General features: G+C 42.4%; 1 pseudogene; it reads left to right on the forward strand.

Annotated features, from left to right (window-relative positions):
• The first annotated feature begins 12217 nt into the window (after nt 1–12217).
• Nucleotides 12218–12850, forward strand: LOC101335835 (eukaryotic translation initiation factor 3 subunit J-like; annotated as a pseudogene).
• Nucleotides 12851–13423: the final 573 nt, after the last annotated feature.

Raw genomic sequence — 13423 nt, forward strand, 5'->3', positions numbered from 1 at the left:
CAGTGATTCAGTTTCATACATGCAGGAAGGGGAAAGTGTGCTGATTTGAGATTTAGCAGCTTAAGGTACACCCATTTCTCAGGGCACTATACCTTCCACTGTTTTTCACTGGAGGACAGGTCCCTATTGAATTCTGGGAGGCTATTTGACATAAAAATTATTTCACTGAACCGTGACTCCATATAATAGCCTTGAAATCATCACTGCATCTTCAACAAAAACAACATTTATCTACTTTGCACTCAAGGCTCTTGTTATTAGAATCTACACAGTAGAGTCTATCCAGAATTTGGTGCTGTCCTTAAAAATGAATATGCATTGTCTTTGGAGACAGTGAAAATAAATTCCACTTTTTCTTGTACTTCCAGTAGCTCAAAATTATACTGAGTGTTCAGTTATATTAATATCTTATCCTTAATTACTAACTGTAATAACAATTTCCTTTTCCCACGTATTTTCTGACCTTTTCCTAGTATTCATTTTAGCTACCCTATATACACATGTGTATGCGTGTGTGTTTGTATTGTAGCTATCTTAAATCCATTTAGCATATAGGCAGATTATAAATCATATATTAGATAAAAAGAAATATAGAAGAGTAATTGTTAACTGGGAACAAAGTTCCAACTCAGGGGATCTTATAAGACTGAAGACCCACACAAATTTAATCTATTGGTTTGAACCATATGAAATTGCCAATATTCTATAATTTTGACCTACAAAAACGGCAATGTTTTTTAGACTGATTTCTGCTTCTCGGGTTAATTTCAAAAACTTGGGGATTTCTAGTACTTCCCGGTTTTGTGGACTATGACCTGCTTTTCACTCTGCCACAGTGGTTTTCAAGCTCAGCTAAATATTGGAATCATTTCTGGAGCTTTTATTTATTTATTTATTTATTTGCGGTACGCGGGCCTCTCACTGTTGTGGCCTCTCCCATTGCGGAGCACAGGCTCCGGACACGCAGGCTCAGTGGCCACGGCTCACGGGCCCAGCCGCTCCACGGCACGTGGGATCTTCCCGGACCGGGGCACGAACCCGTGTGCCCTGCATCGGCAGGCGGACTCTCAACCACTGTGCCACCAGGGAAGCCCATGGAGCTTTTAAATATCTTGACCCTGGACCTTCCCGCAAACCAATTAAACCAATATCTTTATATATATATATATATATATATATATATATATATATATATATATATTTATTTATTTATTTATTTATTTATTTATACATTTAGGATTGGACACAGGTATCAATATTTTTTAAAGCTGTCCATGAGATTCTACTATACTGCTGTAACTGAGAACCACTGTTCTATAGAAACTACTCTTTATGTTTCAAACGCACTGCCATCTAAAGATCGGGGAATACATCCTGCTCAGCTTTGCCAAGATCATCCAGTTACGAAGAGGACCCCAGAGACACCCTTATAGACCCAGCTGTCCTTATAGAACAAAAGATTGACCTACAACCTGATTCTCTCGTTTAGACTCCCAAGCCTGTTGTCACAAGGTTACCTAGGGATAAACTAAGAATGCTATGCCCTACCTCTCCACCCCCTTTGGCATTATCAGATCACAAATTTTCCCTTTACTAATTGGCCAAACACAAAAATAGTCTATTACAGGACAAAATCTCTAAGAATTGTCTCCACCTCTGGTTAGGAAACACTGTATGTTGACGAAGGCTCTTCTTCCACCAACCACTCATTTTTCCAAAGCAGAAAAGCAACTGTTCTCATCCCAGTTTCCCCAGCTCTGCTTTCATGGTGATGGCTCAGCCTACAGAACTATCTGTAAACAGGTATCTCTTTGGATTCTAAACGTTCAGCAATGGTTTGCCTTGCCTTCAGAGACCTCGACATTATCACCTTGGCCCAGCACCCTGAAAAGCCAGTGATGTAAGCCAGATGCTGAGAGCTCCAGGCTGAGTCTGACATCATCCCCTTGTCAGGGATTCTGCCATCGCCCGCCAGTGACCGCTGCTGTGTGCGCCAAAGTTAAAGGTGGGCACTTAGCACATTTATTACATACGGGGCTTATTAGATAACTGGGCTCTGTTGTGATAAATTGGCTGTGTGCTTCATTTGGACTCTCAATGCTCTGCAGGTTTTTCTAATTTAGTTTTGCCATGGCTCAGCCGAGATGGGATTCAGAGGAAGAAGAAGAAGGGAAGGGGGAAAAAAAAGAAAAAAGCTTGTGTTGTATATCAAATCCTTGCTTTGCCTCTCGCGGGCTCTGAAATGAAGGGTCTTTTAAGCTGCCTACCTCAACAGCATCCACAGAGCTGCCTTCCTCAGGGAGGTTTGTTTTTCTTAAAGTGCCCCGGCTCTTTCATGATGATTCCACCATTCATTATGAATACTTGCTGCTTTGGTCCAAAGCTGTCACTTTTTTTTTTTTTCTTTTTTCCCTTCCTTTTAAGTTTGGATTTAAATGTGCACACATGACACTCACATGTACCTCCTCAGTACCACCAGTAAACCACAGGCTGGCGGGAGGGAGGGAGGTGGAAAAAGGAGGTGGGAGAGGGCTATCGGCTGTATCCTGTGTGAATTGCTCTGTACCTGCAGCCTTTGAGGGGCTTCAGATCTCTCTTCCTCCAAGCGAACACCGGGGCATTGAAGGCTGCTTTGAAATGTGGCAGGCTTTGAGTGCATATGTGCATGCTGGTGCGATGAAACACAAAAATCTATTTCCCTATCAGAGTGGCTGACATTTCTTTCCCCCTTAATGCAGGCCTTGATCTTTTCCCGACTGAGTTTTCTGATTCCCTCCAGCTTGCCTTATCAGTAGGTGAACGCTCATCAGAGGACACAGAAGTCACCTGGTCCTCGATGCCAAGTCTGGCATAGCCTATTAGGGCCACTGACCACATCTCAAGGGCAACATCTGGGGTGCAGATGCCAGCTCGGTGGCCCTGAATGAAGAAATCCCAAAATACCAACCGCCTCTAAAGTCTACCCCTTGCTTCTTCTACCTTTCTGTAATGTCACAGAGGTAATTTACTGCAGAGATGGCTCTTCTAGACCCCCACCAACCCTATTCCATATCATCCCCCTGATTTGACTCCAACTGCTCCTTTAATCAAGATGAGATTGCATAGAGTAGCAGCAGAGTTGAACAGAGAAGCTCTTGACGTCTGAGTCAGACAGAGCTGGGTATCCCCAGCTGTACTCCTTATTTGTATTTGTGGGAGTTATTTAACCTTTCCATCCCTCAATGTCCCCATCACTAAAGTAGGTAGAATGACTGTGCCCCCCTCACAGGATTGTAGAGTCATTCACGTAAAGCTCGTGGAACGGGACCTGGCTCATAAGAGCTCAATAATTGTGCACCATTATGATTATGATGACTTCTTAGCCATTTTGAAAATATCAAAGCGCATGCCAGCCCTTCTTGCATCCCTCATCTCCTTTTCTTTGAGAAGACATTCCAGGTCCTACTTCAACAAGGGAAGGGCTGAGATAGCGGTAGCCCAGTGGCAGCAGCCAAGGAAGAGAAAGAAGAGGAGAAGGAGAAGTAGTGGGCAGAACAGGAGAATCTGAGCACCACTACCACTGCCTCTAGCGTGACAGGGACCCAAGAACTCAGGATATATGGGTCTTATTATTCAAGTCTCTCCATTCTGAGCTGGACACTTTTTCTACATTCGAACATTCCTGAAATTAAGATGTATTTTCAGTTATTATGTATGTTGAATCCGAAAGCATTTTTTTCTCATAAGGAAAATACTCTTTGGATACTACCTCCTAGAATTGGTGACATCTTTAGAATCCAGACAATTTCAGAAGGGACGATGGCCTGTCAGCCCTACTCTGTGCACCAAGTACCAGTCTGGTGTAGAACAGCCAAGAGGGCAGCTGGCCATTGTCATCTAGACCCTAGTATTTAAGCATTATTCCGTTAGGAAATGAAGGGAAAGGGTCCAGGCCTGCTGGTGTTCCTGGAAACCTCCCTAGGAACCTAATGGCATTATGAGAATTTTTCATTTAGATCTGACCCTGGCCATGGTTCAAAATCACAATGTGATAATGACTACACCAATATCTAAGCTACTTTCAGAGAGTGAAGCCCGCATGTAAAGGCCCATGCTGTGAGTCTCAGAGCCCTGAAGAGTAAGTGCGCTTCTTATGTATTCTTTCCTCAGTATTTAGTAGTTGGTTGCCTCAAACATTGACATTTACTGAGCGCCCACCACATGCCAAGTACTGTTAAGTGCTTGGGATACAAAGGTGAAAATGCCCTCAAGTAATTTATAATCTGAACAAGGAGACAGATAAGAAAATTGTGCTTCTTAATTATATTATAAAGCCAGGTGTTACATTCTCTTGAAACCTCACAATTCTGCAGGTTGGGATTTCTTATTCACAATTTACAGATGAGGAACTGATAATTGAATTGGTTAAGAGACTTGCTCAAGGCCAAATAAAACCTTTAAGGGATACAGTTAATATTTAAACCTTATTTAATACTGCAACCTGCCCCCCAACTCAGCATCCCTGATCCTCTTACCTTGCTCTGCTTTCTGTTTTTTGCTTGTCTGCTTGTTTTCTCCATGTCTCTTATCACTCTCTAATGTATTTTATTGTTTGTGTATTATTTAGTGGGTTTCTTAAATTTTCTGTTTCAGTCTACTGGAATGTAAATGCCATGATGATTCTGTTTTGTTCATTGACTGCACATAATAAGTGTTTGATAAACAGTTGTTGAATAAATGAGTTATTAGATGGTTCTGAAGGCTTAACTCTTTCTTTTGATCCTATTGTAACGTGAGTCAGTTCATAATAAAGAGTATTCATAAGCTTAAATAAAATGCTATGAGAGCTCAGAGAAAGAGTTAAAAATATTGACTAAACCTGGGTTCATAAATCTGGAAAAGTGTGAAAGCAGCGTTTATCAAAGTATGGCCCACTGATGAGCTGTTTCAGAATTATACCAGGGCATACTAAAAATGCAGGTTCCTGGATTCTACCACAGATGTACTGCATTACATTTTCTGAGCCTAGGAATGTGTATTTTAATGCACTTCCCAGGTGGTTGGTATGTACCTCCAAACTCTGAGAATCAGTGAAGGGTTAGAGATGGAGACCAAACTTGGAAAAGAGGTGGAGGAAGGGCAACGGCAGTAGTAAATGCTTTTATAGAAGAATTGAGGACCAGGTGAGTTTAGTCACTTGTCCCAAATCACAAAGCCAGTTAAGTCAGAATTTGGGATCAAGGCTCTTTCTAGTACATTATTGACTTTGGGGATCATCTTTACATCCCTACAATGTAATACTTTATCAATAGTCACTCAAGAAATATGTATTAAACAAGCTGATACCTTATACTCTGGAAGTAGCTTGAGTAATTGCTCTAACCTTCACAACTATTGGCAGTGGAGAATCCTCATTTATATGAATCTCCCAGTCAATCCCTCACATCCCAGACTTTAAAACCCAGGGCCTTGAGTAGGCCAAAAGCAGACAGACTGCAACTACTCTGCTCGTGTCAGCATCTCTCCCCTGTCCGGCATGAAGGGAGTTAGTGGCGGGTGAGGCGAAACCTCAGAGTGGGAAGTAGGTAGGGAAAAAGTGGTTGAGAGAAGCATTCCAGTCTGGCTGGACCACTCTGTACTTTTAAAGTGTGTCACAGTTCTCAACCATCTCAAGGTTGACAACACACACACATACTCTAACAAAGGGTTTCCATGGAGCAGCCTCCTCAAGGTTGGCCTGGCCTTCTGCCACATCCCTGCACATCATCTCCAATTCCAGGGAACCCATCAGTCCTTTGCCAACCAAAGGCTTCATTCGAACAACAACAGGAAAAACAGGAAGACTGTCATTAAGTTTTATTTTTACCACAAGTTTCCAGGGGATAAAAATGAGAAAAAGAAAAACACACTCTGAAAACATCCCATGTCCCATCACATCCCATTTTTACAGTATAGTTGTAGGCTGTGTGATCCGCAGCCAGAAATAAAACAGGACTAGAAGAGTCAGCCATCTGTCTGGAAGTGCACACAGTCCCAGATGGTACTTCCTTTCTGGCTTTCTGGTAACAATCTCCTCTGTCTAACGAAATGAGGCAGAAATTGCCCAATGAGTTAGTGAGGGTGATGAACTCCCCGCCCTCCCAGCACTGGCATTAGGATTTGAAATCCCCCAGCAATGCTCAATTTATCTGTACATATTATCTTGCCCTTGCTATTGTCATGCAGCAGACTTGTTCCTCCATGTTTTCAAAATGTGTGTGTGTGTGTGTGTGTGTGTGTGTGTGTGTGTGTATTTTTCAAGGGCAGGAACTGTTTCCTCCTCTTCTCATGCACCCAGTCCTAGGCCACCCAAACGGCAATATGCATTTTGTACCCTGCACTTAGTGGTGATTGGTGATAAATACTTGTTGACCGACTAACTGTCTCTACTAAGAGTCCAAGTACCTTGCTGGAGGAGGGGACAGGATTCCTCATAAGGCCCGGTTACCACAATGTGCCTTTGCTCCCTATCAGCTTCCCAGAGTCAGTTCTTTGATGTCAATTCTACATTTACCCAAGTACATACAATTTTTAAGTTAGGAACTAGAAGGAGAAGAGAGGGCAAGAGATGGCTAATCAATATGATGTTACTTAAAGGCCCCTGGATGGGCCTTCAGAAGACTGTCTTAACTCTACTACTCACTAGTAGTGAGACCACTGGCAAGTGAGATATTTCATCTTGAGGAACCTGAGATTTCTCATTTTACAGAATAAATTCTGAGCTTTTTAGACATGAGAACTTTAGAATGTATCTAATTCATCACTGTCTTTACTCCATTGTCTAACATTGTGGTTCTCAAACGGAAGCTGCATCAGAGTCACCTGGAGGGCTTGTTAAAACACAGATTGCTGGGCCCACCCCCAGAGTTTCTGATTCAGTGGGTCCGGTGCAAGGTCCAAGACTTTGTTCTAACAGATTTTCAAGTAATTCTAATGCTGCAGGTCCAGGAGCCACACTCTGAGAACCTTGGGCTAGCATATGCCATACACACAGCAAGAATTCAGGAAATGTTTGTTTATGGGAATGAATGCATAAGTGAATCTGCAAAATGACTTGAGAAATACGTAATTTTTGACACGAAGCTAGGAACTGCAAACAATGTGACCACCTCCTTTGAATTTCGTAGTCATTGCTTTGCGACTATAGGGTTCAGCATGACGCATCAATATACAAACAAGAAACTAGTACTCCTTCAGGCCAGAAGCCTCTCCAGTTTACAGAACTTCAGCAAGCTGAGAAGACAACCAAAAAGTTTGCATGGGAAGATAACCCTCATAGTGTTTGCAGTGAAGTAACAGTTTTCTCGGTAGTAAGGATATTTTAACCCCAGGAAGACAGAAAGATAAGTAAAGAAAATTAAAGAAAGTCAAATACATATTATTAATATATTTCTTTTATGCATTTATATATATACATATATATGTGCCTTTTTTCTTAAAGATTAAAAACACTCACGTATAACAGGAAAACAGGAAACTTCAGTTTCATCTTTTGGCTTATAACAATTGTTTAGCACTCACAGGGGCCAACCGCACCTACCCTTAACTTGCTAAATAAATGAATTGGTTTTACTTCTAACTAGAGGCTAATGTTGTTAAGCCAATGAGGAACTTACTAATCAAGCGTTGCTTGACTAAGGAGATCTATAATTAGGTAAACTAAAATTTGGGATGGAGCTTCATCTGAAATGAAGAACTTCCTGTGAACTTTCCAGAATCTAAAATAAGAACATAAGCCTAGAAGGAAAAGACTAGTGTGCTCACATCTTTCAACCCTAGCACCTAAACTTTTCCTATGAACTACTCACTAGAAGCCCATTCTGCACTCCTTTGCAAAAACTGATTTAAAAGAGAGGGAGCCAAATTCACAATTATAATAGAGATTTTTAACACTCCTCTCTCAATAATTGTTAAAATATGTAGACCCAAAACCCCATTGCTTAGGTCAATATTCTGTGACATCAAATAACATTTAGTAAAGGGCCCACATCTTTGTCCATTGGCTCCAGACATGTCCCCATACACCCTGGGAATCTCATCTTTTTATGGAACCCCAAGGCTTGTTGAAATCATGGCTATAACTTCCAGGAGATGGGATGGACCCTCAGAACGTGAACCACTTCTCCTACGGTGAGGATTTAGGTGAGTTAATCTGGAGCTGGAGGAGAGGCAGTTCAGTTTGAAGCTTTGCTTTTCTAATAGCAGCTGACATTAAACACCACAGCAGGGCACCCTCAAGGCTCTGCCTCAAGTTCACAGATGCCCTTCCCCTAACGGAGAAGGTTCTGGTTAGAGAAAACAATAATTGAACAGAATATCTTCATGGGTATGAAAATTATAGTCACTTATTTCCCTCCTCCTCCTTCAGTGGAGAGGAACCTAGACCTACTCGTCCTGTGATTAAAGAGTGGTGGGGTGGCGGAGGTGTGTGTGTGTGAGATGAACGGGGAGTTGGGATTGACATATATACACTAATATGTATAAAATGGATAACCAGTAAGAACCTGCTGAATAAAAAAATAAATAAAATAAAATTCAAAAAAATACAAAATAAAAGAGGGCTTCCATTAACCATTTCCATACTTTCATCCTGGAGTATAGAGATCATTTTTCCTTTTCTCCATTCTTTTTTTCTACCCACCCCATCCATAGATTGCCACTTTTTTCATTCTTATAAAATCTTATCATTTACTAAAGAAAATCCAGTTATTTTTGTGATACATTCACAAACCTGTCCTCCTAAGGTAACCTCATCTAGCCACTCTCTTCTACCTACCAAACCATGCAGTGTGCAAAGCAAAACTACCCTCAGCCCTCGGTGCACTTGCATTTGCCAGTCCTCTCCGCTTAACAAGCCTCTCCTCATTCTCTAGACCTTTGTCATTTTACTTCCTCCATGAAGCGTCTGGGACGGTCTCTTTCTGGTTCCCGTGGCCTCCTGGACATGCTCCCTCTGTTGCTATAATCACCCTGTATTACCGCCCTGTACTCATAGATCAGTAGTACCCTGAAGACAGAAACAGTGCCTTACAGTGGAAATTAAGCGTGTCTTCAAGATTGTTGAATAACCACACTAACAAGAGCAGAACAAAACCCTTAATTTACCTGTGTAGGGTCTTAGCTGGGCTGCCATGTCCACCGAGCTATACCCAAAGCTCCCTGTGGCCCACAGGTCACTATATACTCTGGGGCAGCCACATGAAGGGAGAGAGGGTGACTCATTGCAGAAGCAGAATGTAAGCTCTTAGGATCTCGGAATCCTAACCATGTATGACTTTATCTTTGTCACTCGATGACTCCTCGGGCTTCACTCAAACGGTAAAATCTATCCCATTTACATGAGGTGTAAATGTGTTTTCACACTTCTGCCTGGTGAAGTACTTTCTGTAATGCTGATGGTTAATTACCTGACAATGAATCCCCTCTCCTGAGAGGAGGAACAGTGATGGAAGGACAGAGGAGACCATTTGGATCACACTCCGTCACAGAGCAAGCTGAACAGACATGTGCTATTCCTTGGGAAATGTTTTCTCCAGAGCTACCCAGTCCTGTCCCCACCCCCTCCCATACCTTCACTTCTTACTCATTTTCTCCCTCTGTTTCCACTGTCAAATCACAAAGAACACCAAGTAACCTTCTGGGTTTTTAGGCAATTTCATTGTACTGGGTAATGTATGATTTATAAACATAAATAAAATAAATAGGATTCTGAGGGAATAAATTCTAAGTGGAATATCAATAAATCTCTTCCCTCCAATGATGTCTCCATGGTTTTCTCCTTCTTCCCTTCTCCCCACCTCCTCTCCCAGACTGGGAGAGTGGTCCATTCTTTCCATCAGAAGAAATTACGGGGAGGGAAAGGCAAGTAGGGAGAAGGGGGAGAGGTTGTATGAGAAATGTAGCACAAGGCTGCATTGAAATGTAAATTCCTTCAAATTATTAAACACCAGAGAGCAGCTCTTACCAGCCCTTTGTTCCTCAGCGTCAGAATGTGTAATCTAGAAGAATAAATATACAGCCAGATATCAGCCACAAAAAGAAACCTGGGCCATACATATTCAGAGCCCCAAGTCCCAGGGATACCACTCTTCCTTATCAGGGAGGTTCTGGTCACAGCCACCAATCACTGGTCTAAACACCTGTAAATGGGGGTCAGGATTACAGTCGTTTTCTGCCTGCCCCACCTCCCACCGGGACCTCACTCCCATCAGCTGTCGGGAAGCCTAGACCTCCTTGTAAAGGCTTTAAACACAGGACCATCTCGTTTGTACCTTCTTTCAGGCTAGCACTGAAGATGCATCGGCTGGGGCTTTCTTTTTCGGTGGAGGACACTTTCTCCATGTTTCTGCCCGGAGTTGCACTCCTCACAGCTTGAGATAAATGACTCTGTAGTCTAATTTACATTTTTAATTCCCTCTTAGCTTCAGGAACCCACAGATCTTCCAAGTAGGAGAGCAGACTATTATCAGTCCTCTCTTCACCCTTCTTCCCATTTTCAAACAAGACATTCAGCTCCAAACCCAGAAGGGTGGTCATGGCACATTTTACAGGCGTGCGCAGTCAGCGAGAGCACAAATGCTGCCTCTGTAGCTTAGACCCCTCGACCTAGTCTCTGTCTCTCTCTCTCAGACATCTGCTTCTTTTGGATTGTGGTCAGACTCTGGGGCATTTATTCTTTGCCTTCCTTCCACTGCTCATCCTTCCCATCACCTGCCTCCACATACTAGGCACTCAGAAAACTGCCTGGAAGATTTTGTAAACCCGTATGATAGATTAAGAGAGCTGCGTGTGTGTGTGTGGGGGGGGGGGGGGGCAGAGGCAACCAGCAAGGGTAGCAGCCATTGGGAAGGGATTACATCTGTTTCCACGTTCAGTGAATACTGCCTTTTCTTAAGTCTTGACCTTTCTTTCAAAATGGGTTTTGCCAAAGTAATGGCTATTGTGAAAGCAGGGTCATTTGATCTTTACCTGTCAACCAGAAGTCTGTGCTTTCCTCAGAAATAACACATTTCTTTGTTATCACCTAGTACTTGGTCATGTGTGTCACTTTTGTTTCAACACTGATCGTAGTCTGACTTAATTCTTGTAGGGTTTCTGGTTCTCCTCCTATATTATACCCTCTTTAAGAACATGGCTCATACAGGAGTCATTTTGTTATGTCATTTTGTTATAAGTGTCAAAGGGTGACATATATGTAATTTTGTTATAAGTGTGGTCTTCCAACAGGGAAGAACTCAATAAATGCCTGTTGATTGGAGTTCAAATGAATCACCCCCTCATTCATCTTATCACCAGGTATCCTTTATCAAAAATTCTTATTCTTTCCCAGGGACCCAGGGATCTTCAGGCTCTGGGATGGGTTTCTGCTTCAACCAGAGGCCTTGCTGTACTGGCACTCAGAATGTTCTATTGCCCAAGTCTCGCTTCTGTTCCTGACTATCCTTTCACCTACCTTCCTTCCTTCTCCCTTGGGATTTATGTCTCTCAGAACTCTGCCAAATGTAAACCCCACTGTGACATTAGATATATTGCATAGTTCAGCCTTATCTTTCCTGCTTGCTTTTCTACCAGCTACTTTGCTACATGAATGATCCTGAGCATGACCTGCCATTGGTACAGGTGCCAAGAGGCCTGGCTGGCCAAGACCCTCTTCAGTTTCAGCCTGTGATATAGACTTATAATAAGAAATAGGTATTTGGTTTTCATCCTCATTTCTGGCACAGAGTTCCTAAAATGCTTACAGTCTCGTAACTGTTGAGAGCTAAAGATGTCTTTTGTTATGTTCATGAGGTGACTTTTGGACTGCACCTAAGGACTAAGGTCACCAGTGGAGCAAAATTTGTGATTAGAGGTTTGGAACTTTCAGGCCCATTCCATCCACTCCACTCACACCCCAACCTCTGAGGAAGGGTGAGGGGCTGGAGATTAATTTCTATCACCACTGGCCAATGATTTCATCCACTGTGCCTACATAATGAAGCCACTCTAAAAACCCTCTGTAATAAACTGGTAATTTAGTGAGTAAACAAGTTTCCTGAGTTCTGTGAGTCACTCTAGCAAATTAATAGAAACCCAAGGAAGGGGTCATGGGAACCTCTGATTTATAGCCAGTCCATCAGAAGTACAGGTAAAAACATGGGCTCGCAGTTGGCATCCTGAGTTGGAGGGGGACGTTGGAACCTCCAGTCTGGATGCAGACATGCTTTACATGGAGTCCTATGTGGATGGTGGGGGCCGGCAGTACCCTGGTGGGGACAGCTGGGAAGGCAGGCGTATGGCTATCAAGGATAAATGGGGTGACAGTGACGACGGGAAAGGAAAGAAAAAGAAATAAAACCAGAAATAAACTTTTCAGAAAAGAAAAAAGAGGAAAAAAATCAAAAAGAAAGGACAGCAACAGGAAAAAATAAAAAGAGTTTAGAAGAACCTAAAGCTCTAACACCAGAGAACAATTAAAAGATAAACCGGGGCTAGGCTAAACAAATGACAGGAGGAGTCAGACCTCAAATTAACCAAAGAAACATTTGGTGTTAATAAATAGAGCTTAACGAATCCATGCTCTGAGCCCATTTTCAAGAGATGACTTCAATTGTTTTGAAAAGTTACTAAAAGATAAAATTACACAATATGAAAAGCCACTATACCATGCAGGTTTTGGGAATCCTTAGGTACAGAGGTGTATTTTTCTTTGGAAATTGATGACTTGAAAAAGATGACCAATTCGTTGACCGTGCCTTGCAATGACAAACAGAAGCAAGAGGAGGAGAAAGAAGCAAAATGTGGTTCCTGGAGAGAGATTCAAGCCAGCCTGGCGAGTACCATGATGATGTGATGAAGGATGCATACAGGGCTCCGAAGCCCTCACATGACGTTTTCATCTTCTCCTGGTGTCTTCTTGTGTTTTGCGCCATCCCTTCAATGTGTAACACAACTTCCTTTCCTTTCAGTTCTGCCACATGCTGCAATCGGAAGGGCAGTATGGTACAGTACCATTTGTGCTAGCTATTTAACCCTTTGACAAGTAGGGGCCAGTGTGAGAATGAGGAAGTTGGATCTTGCTGCCAAGGAGTTAAAATCTGGAAGCTCGGTTGCTTCTAAATCCCAGTTTAAAAATAAATCCTAATGTAGTTGTCATTGTCGCTATCTGACTCCACAGCAGCAGGATCACTAAATTGGAAACAAAGGTTGCGATACGACCAAAGATTGTGTAGTATTTACTACCACCGTTCTGCCTTAACCATGCCTCCTTGAACTTCTTCATAACTTGTGAAGAAAAGGAGTTTTCAGAAAGGTCATGTGGTGTGCGCCTAGTATTAAAATTGAGCTTGACGATGTAAAAAATCACATTGTGAAGAAGACAGCTTATTTCAGAGTGAAGATGCTGCTGCTGAAAAAACACAAGTTT

This window comes from Tursiops truncatus, chromosome 1 (assembly GCF_011762595.2).
Source record: "Tursiops truncatus isolate mTurTru1 chromosome 1, mTurTru1.mat.Y, whole genome shotgun sequence".
Lineage (NCBI taxonomy): Eukaryota > Metazoa > Chordata > Mammalia > Artiodactyla > Delphinidae > Tursiops > Tursiops truncatus.